This window comes from Pleurodeles waltl, chromosome 11 (assembly GCF_031143425.1).
Source record: "Pleurodeles waltl isolate 20211129_DDA chromosome 11, aPleWal1.hap1.20221129, whole genome shotgun sequence".
NCBI classification, from domain to species: domain Eukaryota; kingdom Metazoa; phylum Chordata; class Amphibia; order Caudata; family Salamandridae; genus Pleurodeles; species Pleurodeles waltl.
Window position 1 is genome coordinate 514,312,226 of NC_090450.1, and position 19,385 is coordinate 514,331,610.

Below are 19,385 nucleotides of genomic sequence, written 5' to 3' on the forward strand. Positions count from 1 at the left end.
GCTCTCAGATGAGTAAACTTCATTTGGGAGTTCATACACAGGGGTATTTGGGCATAAGAAAACTGGGCTTGTTTTGGAGTAGGAGAGACAGAGCCTCCTGGCCTTAGCAGTCTTGTCTCTCCCTTCTACTTCATAAACTTGATAACTGGCATTCCCTCCCACAGGTAACTATACTTCATTTGTGAGTTAATGAAGAAGGGTATTGGAGAACTGAACACTGGACTGGTATTTTAGTTAGTGAAACAGTGCTTCCTGAGAGCTGCAGTCAGAGTTGCCTCTACTATACACACTATGCAAATGGTATCCTCCCAGATGAGTACACTTCAATTGAGAGTTCCCAAACAAGGGTATTTGGGAAAGTGGACACTGGTCTGGTGGTTGGAGGTAAACAGGGCCTGCTTGGAGTTAGAGTCATGTCACTCTAGCTACTCCCCAATACTTGACAAATATTATCCCCTGAGTGAGTAACTTCATTTGGGAATTAACAAGCAGTGGTCTTTGGACAGGTGACCACTGGGATGGTATGTGGAGTTCCTGAAACAGGGCCTCTTGGGAGTTGCATTCATGTGACTCCCTGTACTATGCACACTATACAACTACCATCCCCCCAGGTGAGTAAACTTCAATTGAGAGCTAAGACACGTGGGTTCATGGACAAGAGAACACTGTGGTATTTGAAGTTACAGATACAGGGCCTGATGTGAGTTGAAGGCTGGTTACCCCTGTACTACACATACTATACAAATATTATCCTCCCAGGTGAGTCCAATTCAATTGAGAGTTCACAAACAATGGTATTTGGATGACAGAATACTGCACTGATAGTTGGTTTTACAGACACAGGGTCTTCCTGGCCTTAGTAGTCATGTCACTCCCTCTACTTCTCACATTTGACAAATTGTCTGCTTCTATCTGAGTAAACTTAAATTTTGAGCTGGCAGACAGTGGTCTTTGGGAAAGTGACCACTGTCCTGTTGTTTGGAGTTGCAGCAACAGTGCTTCCTGTGAGTTGCAGGCATGCCACTCTCTCTAGTACACACACTTGACCAATGTTCTCCCCCCAGGTGAATACACTTCAATTGAGAGTTCACTAACAGATGTTTTGGGGCAGATGTACATTGTGCTGTGGTTGGAGTTAGAGAAACAGGACTTGCTGGGAGTTGCAGTCAGTTCACTCCCTCTATTTCCCATAATTTGACAAATGGCTCCTCCCAGATGAGTACACTTCAATTGGGAGTTAACAAATAAGTGTATTTGGAGAAAGAAACACTGTGCCGGTGGTTGGAGTTATAGAAACAGTGCTCGCTGGTATTTGTAGTCATGTCACTAACTCTAGTACACACACTATACAAATGTTACCGTCCCAGATTAGTACACTTTGGGGCATATTTATACTCTGTTTGCACCGAATTAGCGCCATTTTTTATTTATTTTAATTCGGTGCAAAACTAACTCCATATTTGTACTTTGGTGCTAGACCCGTCTAGCGCCAAATTTATGGAGTTAAAGTCCTTTTTGGAAGTGGAGACCTACCTTGCCTTAACGAGATGCAAGGTAGGCGTTCCCATGCAAAAAAGTGACTCTATAGCCTTAACGCCATATTTAGGGATATATTTATACTCTGTGGCATATTTTTACTCTGTTTGCACCGAATTAGCGTCATTTTTTTAACTCTAATTCAGTGCAAAACTAACTCCATATTTATACATTGGTGCTAGACCCGTCTAGCACCAAGGTCCTGATTTATACTTTTTTTTGCACCGCATTAAGGTCATTTTCTGACAAAAAAGTGGCACAAACGTACAAAATATTGGAACTTATTTATACTTTTTGCTGCAAAACTGTACTAACTCAGTTTTGCATCAAAAAGTTTAGCACCGGCTTGCACCATTTCTGTGCACCAGCCGGGCACCATATTTATGGAATGGTGCAAGCCGGTGCAAAGGGTAGGCCAGAATAAAAAAAAAAGACTTTAGTCTGGTGGGGCTGGCAGTATAGAAGAAGAGGATTTAGCACCAAGTTAGAGTAAAAAAAAAATGACTCTAACCAGATTAGCGTCATTTTATGGTGCTAAAACTACCATGCCACATGACTCTTGCCTTAGAAAAGGCAGCGTCATGCCCACCACCCCCATGGCCAGCACAGAGGACAAGGGTCCCCTGGGCATGGCCATTGCACCCTGTGCTATGTAAGGGAGTCCATTTCAGGGCCTCCTATGGCACTTTAAAAAATAAAATAAAATACTTACCTGTACTTACCTGGGATGGGGTCCCCCATCCTCCGCAGTCCCTCTGGTGTGGGTAGGGGTGCCCCCGGGGAGGGCACCTGTGGGCTTATTCCATGGTGTTCCACCATGGAAATAGGCCCACAGGTCTCCTAACACCTGCCCTGAACCAGGCTTTAAAAAATGGGGCAAAGCAAGCTTTGCCCCGTTTTTTGACCCCTCCTCCCTTCCTTACACCATTTTTGCATGGGAGCATAAATATGGCGTTAAGGCCGTAGAGTCATTTTTTGCACGGGAACGCCTACCTTGCATCTCATTAAGACAAGGTAGGTTTCCACTTCCAAAAAATGACTTTAACTCCATAAATTTGGCTCTAGACGGGTCTAGCACCAAAGTATAAATATGGAGTTAGTTTTGCACAGAATTAAAGTAAAAACAAATGACGCTAATTCAGTGCAAACAGAGTATAAATATGCACCTTAGCGTCAAAAAAATGACACTGATCTGGTTAGAGTCACTTATTTTGACTCTAACCTGCCTAACGTCATTTTTTTAAAACGCTAGCCTACCCTTTGCACCGGCTTGCACCATTCCATAAATTTGGTGCCCAGCTGGTGCTAAAAAATGGTGCAAGCCGGTGCAAAACATTTTTGTGCAAAACTGCGTTAGTGCAGTTTTGCACCAAAAAGTATAAATAAGGCCCTTTATGTATAAGTTAATAAACATGGGTCTGTAGAGAAGAGGACACTGGGCTGGCTGAGTGGAGTAATAGTAACAGTGCCTCCTGGTCTTAGCAGTCATGCCAGTCCCTGTACTACACACACTATTCAAATGCTATTCTCCCAGGTGAGTACACTTCATTGGGAGGTAACAAACAAGGGTAGTTGGAGAAGGAAATAATGTGCTGGTGGTTGGAGTAACAGTAACAGTGCTTGCTGGGAGTTTTAGTCATATAACTCCATGTACTACACACACTATTCACAAATGTTCTCACCCAAGATGAGAACACTTTAATTGTGAGATGCCAAACAGGAGTCTTTGGACTGGTAGACACTGGGCTGGTGAGTGGAGTCACAGGAAAGGTGGCGTAAGGTGAGCAGTGAGCATGCATGATATGGCATTGTGGTGACATTTCTATTGTTGTGACTTTACAGACTCTACTCCCCCAGGTGTTCTTGTCCAGCCCTCAGGATGCAGGATGGTCAAGACCTTCTCCAAGGGAAAGAGATGTAATAGGGCACTGGGACGGCCACTGCCAGACTTCTTGACCTGCAGCTGGTGCATGGAGATCAGGGAACGGAGCTTGCCCCTGAGGTTGTTCCACTACTTCCTTCATTATGTATGGGGTGGTACCTACAGCATTTACTCTATTGACTACCCTGTCCCACATTTCCATTTTCCTACTGAGAGTGTGTTAGAAATGGGTTCTTTGCCTGGCAGTCAGGTTACCCCCTCTCCAAGCAAGGACCCTCACTCTAGTTAGGGTTAAGGAGAATCACCCACAGTTAACCCCCGCTCACCCCCTTGGTAGCTTGGCACAAGCAGGCAAGCTTACCTTCAGAAGCAAGGAGTAAAGTATTTGTACCAACACACAAAGAAAGTTAGGGAAAACACTACAAAATGACACAACACAGGTTTAGAAACATAGATAATTTTTATCTAAACAAAACAAGACCAAAACAACAAAAATCCAACATACACAAGTCAAGTTATGAATTTAACAACCAAAAGAGCCTTAAATCCTTTATAAAACAGTGAGAACGTTGTTAGCGTACAAAAGTACCTAGGTAGCATCAAAATAAAGCCGCATTGGCGAGGGTGTGTCAACAAAGACCAGTGATGTGTCGATTTCTCACTCCCAAGCAAGAGCGTGCGTCGATCCTCCTCCGGTCAGGTCAGCGTGCGTCGTTTCTTCTCTCCCACAAGAGAGTGATGCGTCGATCCGGATGAGCACCTCGGGTCCGGGCAGGCTTTGCATTGATTTTCCGCGCCCATCGATGTTGCGTCAAAATCGGGTTGCACGGTGTCAAGAAACTGCGCTGCGTGGGGGCTTGCATCGTTAACAGCAGCCGCTGCGGGTGTTGCGGTAATTTCTCTAGCCATGTTGCATCGATCTCCCAGCCGCAATGCAGGTGGAGTGTCGATTTTAGCCGCAAGGCCGGCAGCGCGTTGTTTTTCAGCCGCAAAGTGGGTGTGTTGTAATTTAGTAGCGATTAGATTAAGCATTAGCAGAAGACATCTTGTATTTAGCAACTATTGTGAACATTTTGCAGAATCCATTTGTATTCATGGCAACCATTATCTCTGCCACATGCTGCCATGTGCTCGCCATGTGCTCTGTCCTACCTTCCTGTTGACTACTCTTGAAAATCTGTCTAGTGTCAAGTTATATTTAACATCTCCCACTTTCGCACATGCCCAGTAAGATCTGCAGCTGTTAGTAATTAGTATCAGACAGTAATGTGTCTACTAGTCCTTGAAAACTGTTAGCCCCTCCTACCTGTTGACTGTGCATTTCCATATGACCTTATATGTATATAAGTCTTGCTTCTATAATTGTATCACCTTCTTTTTCAGCCCCTGCGTGGGTATAAAAGGACCATGCTCTCTTAGTTCAGTGTGCTACTTCAAACATTGCCGAAGGGTGCTGTTTGAACTGTAGTACCACCTCTTGAGGTTTAATAAACTTTGGGCCTGAGTCTAACCTTGGCGGTCGGCGGAGAGGCGGCGGTTGGACCGCGAACAGACCGGCGGTCCAAAAAATGGCATTCTGACCGCGACGGTCACCGCCGCGATCGACCGCCACTTCCCCACTCCGACCGCCACGGCGGTCATGACCGACGGGCTGGAGTTCGCACACTCCGGCCCGGCGGTCGACCCAAGACCGCCAACCGTATCATGACCCTGCTTACCGCCGCGGTTTTTGGCGGTCGGGAACCGCCATGCGAACCATGGCGGTAGGCACTATCGGGGCCAGGGAATTCCTTCCCTGGCACTGATAGGGGTCTCCCCCACCCCCCACTGCCCCCCACGAGTCCTCCCCCCACCCCCTCCACCCCCCTGCCACCCCCCAGAGGTGGTACGAACCCCCTGCCCCCCCCACCCCGACATGCACATACACGCACCCCGACATGCACGCACCCCCAACATGCACATATGCACACCCCCTACACACACACATACACAACGGGGGCACATACCCGCACACATACATGCCGACATGCGCACCCGCCGAACTACACACATTGCCCAAAGGCACAGCAGCACCCCCCGCCCGCATGCACGCACTCACACACCCCCTCTACACACCCCCATGCACGCACACATCACACAACACCCCTCCACCCCCTCCCCTCACGGACGATCAACTTACCTTGTGCGTTGGTCCTCCGGGAGGCGACGGGAGCCATAGGGACGTGACCGCCAACAGAAGACCGCCAACAGAAGACCGCCACACAGATATGTGGGTCGTAATTCTGGGGGCGGTGTTCTGCTGGCGTGGCGGTGGAGGTTGACCAGTCTCCACTTTCCCGCCGACCGCCAGTGTGGCTGCTGGCGGTATTCCAGCGGAACGCTCCCAGCGGTCGGAATACGCGCAGCGGCATACCGCCGCGGTCTGCGGTCTTTGCCGCGGCGGTAACTCGACGGTCTTGCGAAAAGACCGCCAAGGTCAGAATGACCCCCTTTGTCTCTTATTTCAGTTTCTGTGCTAACTTTTTCCTATATGGTCTGAGGACTTAGTGCAGAGAAGGATGAACCCCTTGCACTAGTAGGCCTTTGCTGAGGCTTACTTCGACAGGTGGTGCGTCGAAAGTTTCCCCGCACATCGGTCTTTGCATTGATTTCTCGCCTTTTCCACCAGCTGTACCTTTCAAGGGCCCAGAGACAGGTTAGGGCACCACTTGGCAGGCAGGACTCTCAGCAGAAAGCCCAAGTGCTGGCAGAGAGAAGTCTTTGCTGTCCCTGAGACTTCAACAACAGGAGGCAAGCTCAGATTCAAGCTCTTGGAGATTCTTCACCAGTGGGAAGTCAAACAAAAGTCAGTCTTTGTCCTCTCTCAGGCAGAAGCAGCTACTGCAGATCAACCCAGCAAAGCACAGTCACAGACAAAGGGGCAGTACTCCTCCTCCAGCTTCTCCAGCTCTTCTCCTTGGCAGAGGTTCCTCTTGATTTCAGAAGTAATCTGATTTTCAGGGGTTTTGGGTGCTCTTCGTATACCCCTATCTGCCTTTGAAGTATGCCTACTTCAAAGGAAAGTGTCTGTTGTTCTCAGGATCCTGCCTTGCCCAGGCCAGGCCCCAGACACCCACCAGGGGGTTGGAGACTGCATTGTGTGAGGGCAGGCACAGCCCTTTCAGGTGTAAGTGAACACTCCTCCACTCCCTCCTAGCACAGATGGCCCATAAGGATATGCAGGCTCTACCCCAGCTCTCTTTGTGTCACTGTATAAGAGAGGTGCAAACAGCCCAACTGTCAAACTAACCCATACAGGGAATTCACAAACAGGCAGAGTCACAGAATGGTTTAAGCAAGAAAATGCCTACTTTCTAAAAGTGGCATTTTCAAACACACAGCCTCAAAACCAACTTCACAAAAAGATGTATTTTTAAATTGTGAGTTCAGAGACCCCAAACTCCATATGTCTATCCGCTCCCAAAGGGAATGTGCATTTTAATAATATCTAAAGGCAGCCCCCATGTTAACCTATGAGAGAGATAGGCCTTGCAACAGTGAAAACCGAATTTGGCAGTATTTCACTGTCAGGAAATGTAAAACACATAAGTACATGTCCCACCTGAAACATACCCTGCACCCTCCCCATGGGGCTACCTAGGGCCTACCTTAAGGGTGCCTTACATGTATGAAAAGGGAAGGTTTAGGCCTGGCAAATGGGTACACTTGCCAAGTCAAATTGTCAGTTTAAAACTGCACTCACTGACACTGCAGTGGCAGGTCTAAGCCATTTTTACAGGGCTATTAATGTAGGTGGCACAACCAATGTTGCAGGCCCACTAGTAACATTTGATGTACAGGTCCTGGGCACCTCTAGTGCACTTTTCTAGGGATTTACCAGTAAATCAAATATGCCAAATCATGGATAAACCAATAACCAATACTAGTTATACAGAGAGCATATGCAGTTTAGCATTGGTTAGCAGTGGTAAAGTGCCCAGAGTCCTAAAGCCAGCACAACAGGTCAGAAAAAATAGGAGGCAGGAGGCAAAAAGATTGGAGATGACCCTGCAAAAAGGAAAAAAGTCCAACAGAGGGGTGTGCTGGACTTAGGTGGTCATTATGACATTGGCGGTAAATACCGAATACCGCCACAGTGACTGGCACCAACATACTGCGGCGAGGTGAGCATCCGTCTGCCAGATTATGACATACACACACAAAACCAACGAATACCAGCCACAACCACAAATCCGCCAGACCCAATGAATGCGATAAACTGTCGGAACTAGCACCCACACCGTTATGCAACCAAAACAAAGCCCTCCAAATAATAACCCACGAATCACCACAGTGGACATTCAACAGTGGTAAACCATTGGCGATGCACACTGCCAGGGTGGAAATGTCCACCCAAAAACAAAACAAGACAACATTTACCAGAACCAAAAAAAGAAACCTGACACAAATGCACACACCCCACACACCCACCAAGAGCACTATGAAACACCACCCCACACCCTCAAACCTTTGCAAACACGCGAAGACCGCTACACCTTGCCATGCCAATCCCAGAGATAACTGCACACACACACACAACTACCCATACATCTGTCATGCACCACATACCACACACTCCACCACATCACTCATCACCGTCTGCACAACACACACACCCATGTCTCCACAAAGGCACCCCTGTTTCACTGATGAGGAGTTGCGGGTGATGGTGGAGGAAATAGTTAGGGTAGAGCCACATCTGTTTGGAGCACAGGTACAGGAGATATTCATTGCCAGAAAGATGAAGCTGTGGAAGAGATTTGTATACAGTGTGAATGCGGTGGGACAACATCCATGCACAAGGGACAACATAAGGAAGAGGTGGAATGACCTACGGGGGAAAGTGCGTTCCATTGCAGCAAGGCACCAGCTTACCATCAGGAGGACTGGGGGTGGACCCCCACCTCCTCCCCCACAGCTGACAGCATGGGAGGAGCAAGTCTTGGCAATACTGCATCCTGTGGGACTCACTGGCGTAGCCAGAGGACTGAACACTGTTGAGTCACCATTAACAACTTACCACCATCCCATACCTGCAAACCATCTCACCCCCTCACCCTGACTCCCTTCACCCCACTCCATCCCACACAGTGCACTACCCCAAATAACACACCTAAATGTCAATCCCTGCATGCCATACCCACGGCATGCACATCCCTCCCAGCTCTGCATGCACATCCACCAACAATGCATGGACAGCATGCAGAAATACCAATCCCACAATACATCATCAGACACTACCAATGGTGGAAGAATAACAGCATTATCATTGGGAAAGCTAGGAATGCGTAACATGTATTAGACAATTACCCTAACACATCACTTACATACCCACAGGTGGCCCAGCCAATGTCAGCGGCTCCACCAGAAGATGCCATCAGTGACAACAGCAACTCTGGAGGTCTCGATCTGGAGGAACTCCCTGGGCCATCTGGGACCACTGAACAGTCGGCTACCACATCCCACAGCTGGTCCACCACAGGGCCCCCCAGACTCCAAAACCACAGCAGCCAGCCAATGCCCCCATACCTCTGTCCCCAGGGCACGTCAAACAGTAGTGTACCCACTTGTACAGGGACCTGAGTCCACACCACACAGGCAAGATGATGAGGGTCCTGGTGTAAGTGGGAGTGGGCACACCGTTTAGGGGACACAGGCACAGGGGGCCAGGGAGAGTCAGAAGAGGACAGTTGTGCGCCAGGTGGAGGACAGGCCCTGGGAACTGACTGCTCAGGAGGCACTCACAAATGTCCTGGGGGCATACCAACAATCCCAGGACAGGATGGGTCAGGTGCTCAACATCATTCAGGAGAACCAGTGGCTGCAAGGGGAACACCACCAGGAGGTCATGCAACAATTGCAAGCCTTGAATACCACCATGGCCTCCATTGCAGGGGTGCTGGGTGACATGGCGAACATCATGCGGGAGTACACAGCACATCAGCGGGCTCCTAACACTAGCCAGTGTACTTATTAGCCCTCCACATCTGCTGCAGCTAGTGGACAGGACTCCCTGCCACAGAACTTACAGGCCACCAGCACCCCTCCCCCTGCAGAAGGTGAACCACCCTGCAAACATTCCCTGCGACCCAGACAGACACCAGAGACAGTTGCCAAGACCAAGACCACCACCAGGAAATGAGCCCCTCCAGAATGTCCTCCTTGTATTCCACTGATTCACCATATTCACTTTGGACTGCCATTGCTCATCTTCCTGTGGCCCCATGGACACTGGACCTGTGATACAAACAGACTGGGCCACTACCCTGGACTTTTCCCAACCATCATCTCACTCTATTGCACTTTCCATTGTTTTTTTGTTATACATACCCTTGAGCACAACTTGAGTGCTTTATCAGAAAGAAATGTGCAATGTATTGAACTGCATGAACCTGTGCAAATGTCCTGTAATGTGTGAATCCATCCAACAAGTGTGTATCAGCAGTCTTTGGTCATCAAATCAGTACACTGTTGTAACTACACCAACATCTGCAATAACGGAAGGCACAGGTGACAGTCAATGAGGATTCAAAGATAGTGAGTGGCATAATACTACAGCCACACAGCAGATCACTTAAATGGAGACATGTATAGATTAACAGTCTTACCTGAGCGTCATTGGACGTACTGCTGAATGATATGTGTCCTGTTGTCTACATCCGCCTCCTCTTCCTCCTCCTTACTGTCCTCAGTGTCCACTGCTGCCACCGGTGGATTGTCACCGCCCCTCCTCCAGCAGATAGGGCACATGGCACCTGAGGGCAGCAGACAACCACAATCTTGCAGACTTTCTCAGGGGAGTAGCATAGGGATCCACCTATCGAATGGAGGCATCTGAACCTGGCTTTCAGGAGACTGAAGGTGCGTTCAAAAATCCTCTGGTACGCCCATGATCATCATTGTACCTATTCTCGGCCACTGTTCTCAGATTCCTAACAGGGGCCAACAGCCAGGGCAGGTTTGGGTAGCTGGAGTCACCTGGAAGAAGTGAGGGACACACATTAGCCATGCACAATGGCATTAGGTATGACTCCAGTAGGCATACACTGACATACATCGGGTGGGGACTCAAGCTCACCTATAAGCCACACTCTGAGCCTCTGTAGTTGTGCTATCACCTGTGAAATACTGCTATTCCTCAAGACAAAGTCATCATACACATATCCAGGATACTTGGCAGTGACATGGAAGATGTACTGGTCAGCAAGGCACACCATCTGGACATTGAGAGAGAGTAAGCTCTCCCTATTCCTGCACACCTGTTCTTTTGTCGTGGGAGGGAATAAGGCAATATGGGTCCCGTCAATGGCCCTGATCACATGTGGATTGTGTCCCATGGCATAGAATCCAGCCTTCACAGTGGGCAAATCATGATTCTGGGGGAATGCGATGCAGTTGCACATGTGTTTTAGCAAGGGAGCCAAAACCCTTCTAAGCACGTTCGAGAACATAGGCTGTGACATTCCTGTAGCCAAGCCCACAGTCACCTGGCAAGAACCAATTGCCTGGAAATGGAACACTGACAGTACCTACACAAGAGGTGAAATTACTGTGGTGCAACGGATAGCAGAGGGAAGATCAGGCTTCAATTGTGCACACAGCTCTGTGATTGTGGCCCTTTCCAGATGATAGGTGAGTATAGTGTGCCGGTCGTCCAGTGTAGCCAAGTCCACAGGGGATCTGTACACGGGTGCTTGCCTCCTCCTCCCATTCCTCCCCAGTGGTTAATATCTAAGTGTGCCAAAAGTAAAATGGGTATGACAACAGGACATGTGGACACAGAACACCAGAGTACACAGAGCATGTATGTATGTAGGACACTAGAATTGTCTAGGTGCGTACAGTCAACACCAATGACGCACATTTTAATTCAATACATGAGTACTAGCAGTAGGAAATGGCAACCACCTGTCCTGCAGGAACAGGTGGAAGAAACCTCACTCCGCCTGCATTAGTCGTATGACGGAAGGAGGTCTGCACCGCTTAGCAATTCCTCTTTGGCTAACTTGGGGCTCTATAGAGTTCAGGAACCACTGATGATCAACGCCGGCAGTGACGGTGTTCACAGCCTCGACCGTGACCTCCATTTTCTTCCTACTACTTCACTTGATTCCTGACTTTTCACTCAACAACATTTCCACTGTGTGTGCTGTTTTGACCTGTGTCTGGAAATCGTCATGGCCTACGCAACAGGGGAAAGGGCCCTAGCCTTCACGTCGGAGGAGTTGGAGAGGCTTGTGGACAGGGTCCTACCCCTGTATGGGCAGTTGTATGGGCCTCCAGACCAACAGGTGAGTACATCATGGGTACTATGCATGCAACATGGTTTCATGTAGATGTATGTGTGTGCTAGCAGTGTCATTTTGGGGGTGTGGCTGCAAGCAATGTGAATGCTGAGGTACGGTTCATGTGTGTGTTTTATGAGGAGCAAATGCAGTATATAGGCCATTTGTGTGACAGGCTGGATTGTATGGTTCATGGTGTCTTTCTGTCTGTTTTTCCTCTGCGGGTCAGCGCCCATCAGAAGAAGGGGTTGTGGGGTGCCATCGGCAAGGAAGTGTGGACCCTGGGGGTCCATAGCCGGCAAGCACCCACTGCAGGAAACGGTTGGAGGACCTGAGATGCTGGGCCCGAAAGACCTGCGGAGGCCCAGCTGGGGATGGCCTCCCAATGAGGGAGAGGTGCCCATCGAGCCTGATCCCCCTAATGGCCTGCATACTAGCAGTGGCCAATCCTGAGTTGGATGGGCGCTTGAGGTCCGGTCAGCAGCCACAAGGGGATGAGTACAGTGTTTTTGGTATTGATTATTTATTGCCTGGCATGGGATTTGGGTGCACGGTTCTAGTCGGTGGATGGCCCAATATGCCGGTTTGGACATTCCTGCCTCGTCCTGCTTAGCTATGTAGAGTGGTATGTATATTTGGCATTGCTAGGTAGCTAGCGTGCCATGGCAGATAGGGCCTAGTTTGTCCCAGTAGGTGTGCAGATGGTAGTGTTTAGGGGCCTAACTGCTGTAGTACCTAGGCAATGGTTTGTCACTGTGGTTCATTCTGCCCATTCTTAGTCCCAGGGAGTGATTGTGATGTGTATGCCATCTGTGCTGTTGGTGCTGTGATTGACCCTGTGCTCCCTTTCTTTCTCCCCCACCCTCTCTCCTTTTGTCAACTTTTCCATGTGTGCATTAGCATCATCTGGCAAAGGAGCAGGGGCACCGGTGAGTGAGGGAGCTGCAGCCCATGGGACCCAGGAGGCAGAGTCCACCAACACCGAGGGGACCAGTGGGATGGAGGGCAAGGGGAGCACCACGGGGAGACTGGAGCGGATACAACTGACTCAGATTCCTCAACCGATGGAAGCTCACTGGTCGTGGCGGATACCTCTGGGACCACCCCAGCTACAGGTACAGCCCCCACCCCGTACCAGCACTGCCCTCCCAGTAGCCTCCTACCAAGCTGCGTGTGCCCGCTCACCCAGGAGAGTGGGTGTCTCCTTCGCCCCACCCACCTCAGGCCTGGCCCCAGTCAGCCCTGCTGCATCAGTGAGGAGGCTATTGACCTCCTCAGATCCATCTCTGCAGGGCAGTCAACCATTGTGAATGCCATCCAGGGGTTGGCATCCCAGATGCAGCAATGCAATTCCTTCCTGGAGGGCATTCACTGTGGCTTGGCAGCCCTACAGAGATCGTTTCAGGCTCTGGCCTCCTCTCTGATGACAGCCAGTGTCCCTGTTTCTTCTGTCCCCCCTCCAACTACCTCTTCCCAGTCCCTGTCTCCTCTCCCCCAACCCATCCCATGCACACATTCTGACAAGCATGCACCCAAAACAACAGACAGGACTCACACAGACTAACACAGCCACCACACTTCACTCCACAAGCACACACACAGTCAACACGCAGTCGCAGACACAACATCAGCCACTGCCTCCACTGTCTCCCCCTCCTTCTCCTCCTCCCTCACAGACACATCAGCACTCACACTTGCATGCACAGCATCAACAGTCCCTGATCCTACCAAATGTACAGCCTTGCCCACAGTCACCACAACAGCAGACCCACAGACATGCATCTTGCACATCACATGCTAAATCACCACCATCATCACCACCTCATGTAGCACACCCACCTCACATGCCGATGCCACCACAACCTACATACACACGTCCTGTTTGTCATCCCCCACCCTGTCTGCCCTCCCTCCAAAGACACACAAACGCTCCCACTCAGACCCCCAACAGCCATCCACCTCACACACACATACTGTCCATTCACCTGCACACCTCCTTCTCCAACAACTCCCTCTACCTCCACTACCATACCTCCTCTCACACCCCACCCCATTAGTCCTAAGAACCTTTTCCTTTCCCGCCTTGACCTCTTCCCTCCCTCACCCCGACCTGCTCATAAGAGAAAAGTCCCACAACCCAGCCCAGTATCTCCAGCTCCAAATCGACTTCTGTTCCTCCCACTAAGTGTACTGCTGCCACTAAGGTGAAGAAGGGTGGAGATCCAGTCCCCCATCCCAAGCAGTCCTCCTCCCCTAAGAGAGAAGGGCAAGGACCTGCCCCCTCCCAAACTCAAGCCCAAAGGCCTCCCTCCCAAGAAGAAACCCCACACCCCACACCACCCGCCACTCCCTGAGGTACCTGCCTACCATCTCCATGATGCTCCTGCCCAGTGGAGTGACTGGGTTATCAGGAGTCAAGTTGGGCCTTGGACGTTGCCCTGTGGCTAATGGCTGACACTGGACTGGCCAATGGCCCTTTGTATATAGCTGCCTCAGTTGTTGTGGGTGCAGGTCCAGCAAAATTCAGAGGTTGGACCTAAGGTATGTGTCCTGGCTTTCTTTAATTCTGCCTGAAGTCTCTGTTGTTTACTCTGCAGATTGTTACGGTTGTGTGTTTATGGTGTGTGTCGTGCATGTGTGTGTGACTCTCCCTTCCCTCCCTTGTGTGCTAGGCAGCTGTACTCACCTTCGTCGTCTTCGTCGGCATTGGTGCTCCTGGACAGCCATGGCATGGTAAAGCTTTGGGAAGACTTCCAGTTCTGGTTCTATGGCGGCCGCGGACTCCTCTGTGTCCATGCAGGTGAGTGTCTCCTTTTATATGATGTGTTTCTGCCAGGCTTTTTGGTGGCGTTGCTAATGCCCCGGAAATCCTGGTGGTCTGCTAAGTCATACTATGGTGAGCAGATCCTTGTCTTCCGTCTGCCTGGAGAGAGCTACCGCCATGTTCAGTGGTCATACCACACTAGTGGTTAGAGTGGTTCATTGGCTGTCTATGGGAGGGATCACCGCCATGGTCATTATTTGGAGGTCATTACCACCGACCTGGCTAAGGTACTACCACCATCGCCGGCGGGGTGGTCAGCTGACAGCCAATGTCATAATGACCACCTTAGTCTCCAAACAATTGTGGCTCTACTCTTATGATTTCATCCACCAGGAATCTCAACTCATTCGTAGAAAAATGTGGATTTTAGAATGTGACATGGTGGACTTTGAGGAAAAATAAATGTGACAGTGACTTACTAAAGAGGGGAAGTGCAAAAGGGTATGACTGGACATAAGTGTGTGCAGAGTGTTGTATGGGATGGTGAAAAAGTGGTGCCTCGTATCTGTACATTGTGGAAAAAGAGTTGCTCTGGCTTCTGTCTTTGGCTTTGGTGATGCAGAGGATTGTGGTGTCTGAAAGGGTGTGTTTTATAGTGCTCTTTGCAGGTGTATCGAGTGGGGCAATGTGTGTCAGCTGTGTTGGTTTCAAATCCATCCAATGTGCCGTTGTGTATAACTTTGGTGACTGTGAACCGCTGTGGTTCAGACCACCATTGGCTGACTGCCATGGGTGCCTGCCACTGTGACTTTGGGCTTGTAATACTGTAAGTGATTGGTCATTGTGCTGTCAGGGCAGGAGGCCAATGCCTCCACGTCACCGCTGGTCTGCCTGTTTTGGTTGGCGGTCAGCGGTCCTGCCTGTACAACTTGTAATATGGCAGTCTGAAAGACAGCCAACATGGCAGTCTTTTTGAGACTGCCAACATGGCGGTCTGGTGGTTCGACCGCCAAACTCGTAATGAGGCCCTATCTTTAGAATTTGGAAAAATGCAAATTTGCAAAACAAGGGGTGACATATTCAGGCCACAATATTAGTGGTAAAGGAATTAAACCTAAGCAGAAGTTAGTTGAAGCTATAAGCAATGCACCATAACCACCAAACCAAGGGGATGTGCATGCCTTTTTGGGTTTAGTAGAATTTTAGTCAAAGTTTGTCAGAAATTTGCAGAAAAAACACATGCCATTAGAAATGTACTTAAAAATAGAGTTACGTTTGTTTGGTCGGAAGATTATCAGAAAGAGACTACCAATTTAAACAATGACATTTGCAAAGTACCGTATTTAAAGGTATTGATCCCAAGTACAAAATTTGAATCATTATGGATGCCAGTAAAAAGGTTTGGGGGCTGTATTCTCTCAAATGGGCAAACAGGAAAATAAATGGATAGTAGCATTTGCTTCACAGGCACTTTCTCAGGCAGAAAAAAAATGTGCTGTTATCGAATTTGAGACGGTAGCTTATGTGTTGGGTCTTACTCCCCTTAGACAATGTATTTGGGGATACTAGGTTACATTGAAAACTGAACACAAACCTTAGACAAAAGTGCAAACTTCTAGTGGTTTCCATTGAGCGTCTGCCCGCTTAGCCCACATTCTATTAAATTACTGGATTTAATTTATGAAGTACAGTTCTTTCCAGGTGTGAATAATAGAATTGCAGATTTTCTGAGTCGCATTCCGCTATTTATTTGATAAAAGTGTGGCAGGTGTGTTCGCTGAAGGCATGGACAGAATTGACATGGATGAATGGAAGAATCAGCTAACCAAAGATGAGAACAAGCAACAAATTCTAAAATTTGTCAGTAAAAGGTGGCTAGAAAAAAGAAAATTTAATGAGGATTGGTGAGTGTTTTGGGAGATGTGGAATGCATTGAGTGAAGACAACAGAATTGTACTCAGGAGTGGGAAATTTGTACCACCAAGTGGAGTGCGCAAAAAAATACTGGAAACTTGTCATGAGGGACACTTGGGTTTATCAAAAACTAAGCAAAGAGTCAAGCAGAACTTTTGGTGGCCTGTGCCCAATAATGATGTTGCAAGATTAATTAGAGATAAGGCCAAAAAAATACATCTCCCACTCTTGTTACCTGTATCTTGCCCTAACATACCTTGGGAGAAAATAGGGAATTACTTCATGGGTCTGAATAGAGAATGACAGAGCAGAAAAGAAACATATAATTGTGGTCATAGATAATTTTTCTAAATGGCCTGATATAGAAATTGTTGAAAGGCAGCACATTATTCAATTCTTGACCAAGGTTTTTTTGAAGGAAGTTTTACCCAAACAGATAATTTTTGATAATGATTCACAATTTGTATTGGAGAGGTTTAAGGCATTTATGAAAAGGAATGTGATTATACACAAAACACCATCAGTCTATCATCCCTCTGGTAACAGTCAGGGGGAGCACTTCAACACAGTAATTAAGGGCTCTATACAAATTGCACTTAGCAATAACCTGAATTGGGACAATGAAGTTTTCAAAATGTTGTGGTCTTACAGAATTATGCCCAGTATATGTACAGATAAATGCCCTCATTACGAGGCTGGCGGTCATAAGACAGCCAGCCTCGCAGTGGCAGTCCTTCCACCGTGGAGCTGGTGGTAAGGACTGCCACATTAAGAGTTGTGGGGCTTGGCAGATGCTCACCAGTGCGGTCGCACAGCCGCGGCCAGCAGGGAGCAACCCCAACCGGGCGGCAGGCCTCAGCCTGCAGGCCGGATTACTAGGCTTCAAACTGCCAGGCTTTCCGTGGCAGTCACCCCACCACAAAAACCCTGGCGTCAAGCACCCGGCGACAGGAATCTTCATTCTGGTTGCTGGCACACACATCCCCCCTACCCTTGCACACACTCACAAAGCCCCCTTCCCCTTCACGCAAGCCAGCATTCACATACACACCCATTCAGCACATGCATACAGGCACTCAGACACCCCCACTCACTCTCATTCATCCACACAGACACCGCCACTCACTCACATTATTCAAGACAGACACCCCCACTCACTCACATTCATCCACACAGATACCCCATACACGTACACATACATGCACACACACATTCACATTCACTCGCATACACACACGCATTCACCACCCCCTTCTCCCTCCTCAGACATGCAGACATGCACCCACACACACACAGGCACCCTCCCCCCCTTTCGGACGCCCACTTACCTTCTCCATCGAAGAGGACGTCCGGGATGGGATGGGTCCTGGTGGTCTTGCATTGCCAGAAAAACCACGCTAGCATGACTCAGCCAAGCAGTATTACGGCTTTTAATACGGCGGGTGGATTTCTGCTGATGTGGCGGTGCTAGTGATGCACCCGGCTCTGCACCACAGACCGCCTGTTGACTTTCCGCCCCAAAGATGGTAGATGGTTGCCAGCACTCGTAGTATGGCGGTCTGAGGACAGCCAACACTGGCGGTCTGGTGGGGGGGGGTTGGCTTTGGCCATAAGGGAAATTGACTGCCAAAGTACTTTTGTTCTCATACGAGGACGTGAAACAATAATTAAAGACATGCCTTGAATGTCAAGAACCCGATTGGCTAAGTGGTAGGCTGAAAATGTTAGAGAGAAGCTATGTGTAGCCAAACAAATTTATAAGGAATATCATGACCGACTACAAGATGTAAAATTAATACCTCTTGAAAGAGCTGACTGGATTAAAGTAAAAACGAATGATCAACTTCAGAAAGGAGAAAGAAACGTTTCTGAACCCTTAAGGGTGGACAAACAGTTCGGTAATTTTGTGTTACTTAGTGATGGCAAAGTGTGGCGTTTAAATAGATTGGCAAAATTCAAACACTTTTATGATGAAAGAGATGGGTGCCATGAATCTACGATTAAAGATAAACAAAATTATGATTGGATGGATGACTTGGTATTTGGTGATGATGTGGTAGAAAGAGATATCAGCAATAAAAATGTGAGAGTAGATAATCTGAGAAGAGTTTCAAATAATGTCAGACAATTACAAGACAATAGCGACAGACAAGTACAACATAATACAGGAACAAAAGTTCAAATGGAAAAACGTAAAAGAACAATTTGAAAACTGTAAAAGTATGAGGCTTTTAGTTGTACATAATAATATTATACATATTATATGAAGTGTTATTAACCCCTTCGCTGCTAAGCCTCCCCCCTCATGCTAAGCCGTTTTTTTGGCTACTTGGGGCAGTTTGCGCTTAGGCCCCATGACATTTTGACAACATAGGTTATGCACACCAAATCTATGCCCTTTTTATAAATGTAAAACATCCTGGGGACTCTGAAGGTAACCAAAGTTTATGGATTCTCCTGGAAAGGGGCCAAGACATTAGCCAAAATACAGCTCAATTTCGGTTTTTTGGGAAAAATTTGAAAAAGTGCTGCAAACGAAAGCATCTGTTTTTTCCCCTGCAAATGGCATCAGCAAAGAGTTTATGGTTGCAAAAATTACCATCTTTCTAGCTTTCAGGAAAATGCAGACTAGAATCAGAAAACTAAACCTTTCAACACAGTTTTGGCATTTTACCGGGACATACCCCATTTTTCCTATTTTTTGAGCTTTCAACCTCCTTCCAGTTAGTGACAGAAATGGGCATTAAACTAATGATGGATCCCAGAAAGCTACACGTTTCTAAAAAGTAGACAAAATTCTAAATTCACCAAGTGATAATTTGTGTAGAGTCTATAAGATTTTCCTTTAGAAAGCAACAGTAAAAAACATGAAATTGAACTGAAAAAACAGCCATTTGGGTCTATATTTTCATTTGTTACTTTTTCTAAGTATGGCAGACTTTCAAAAGCAATATACAGTTATGTC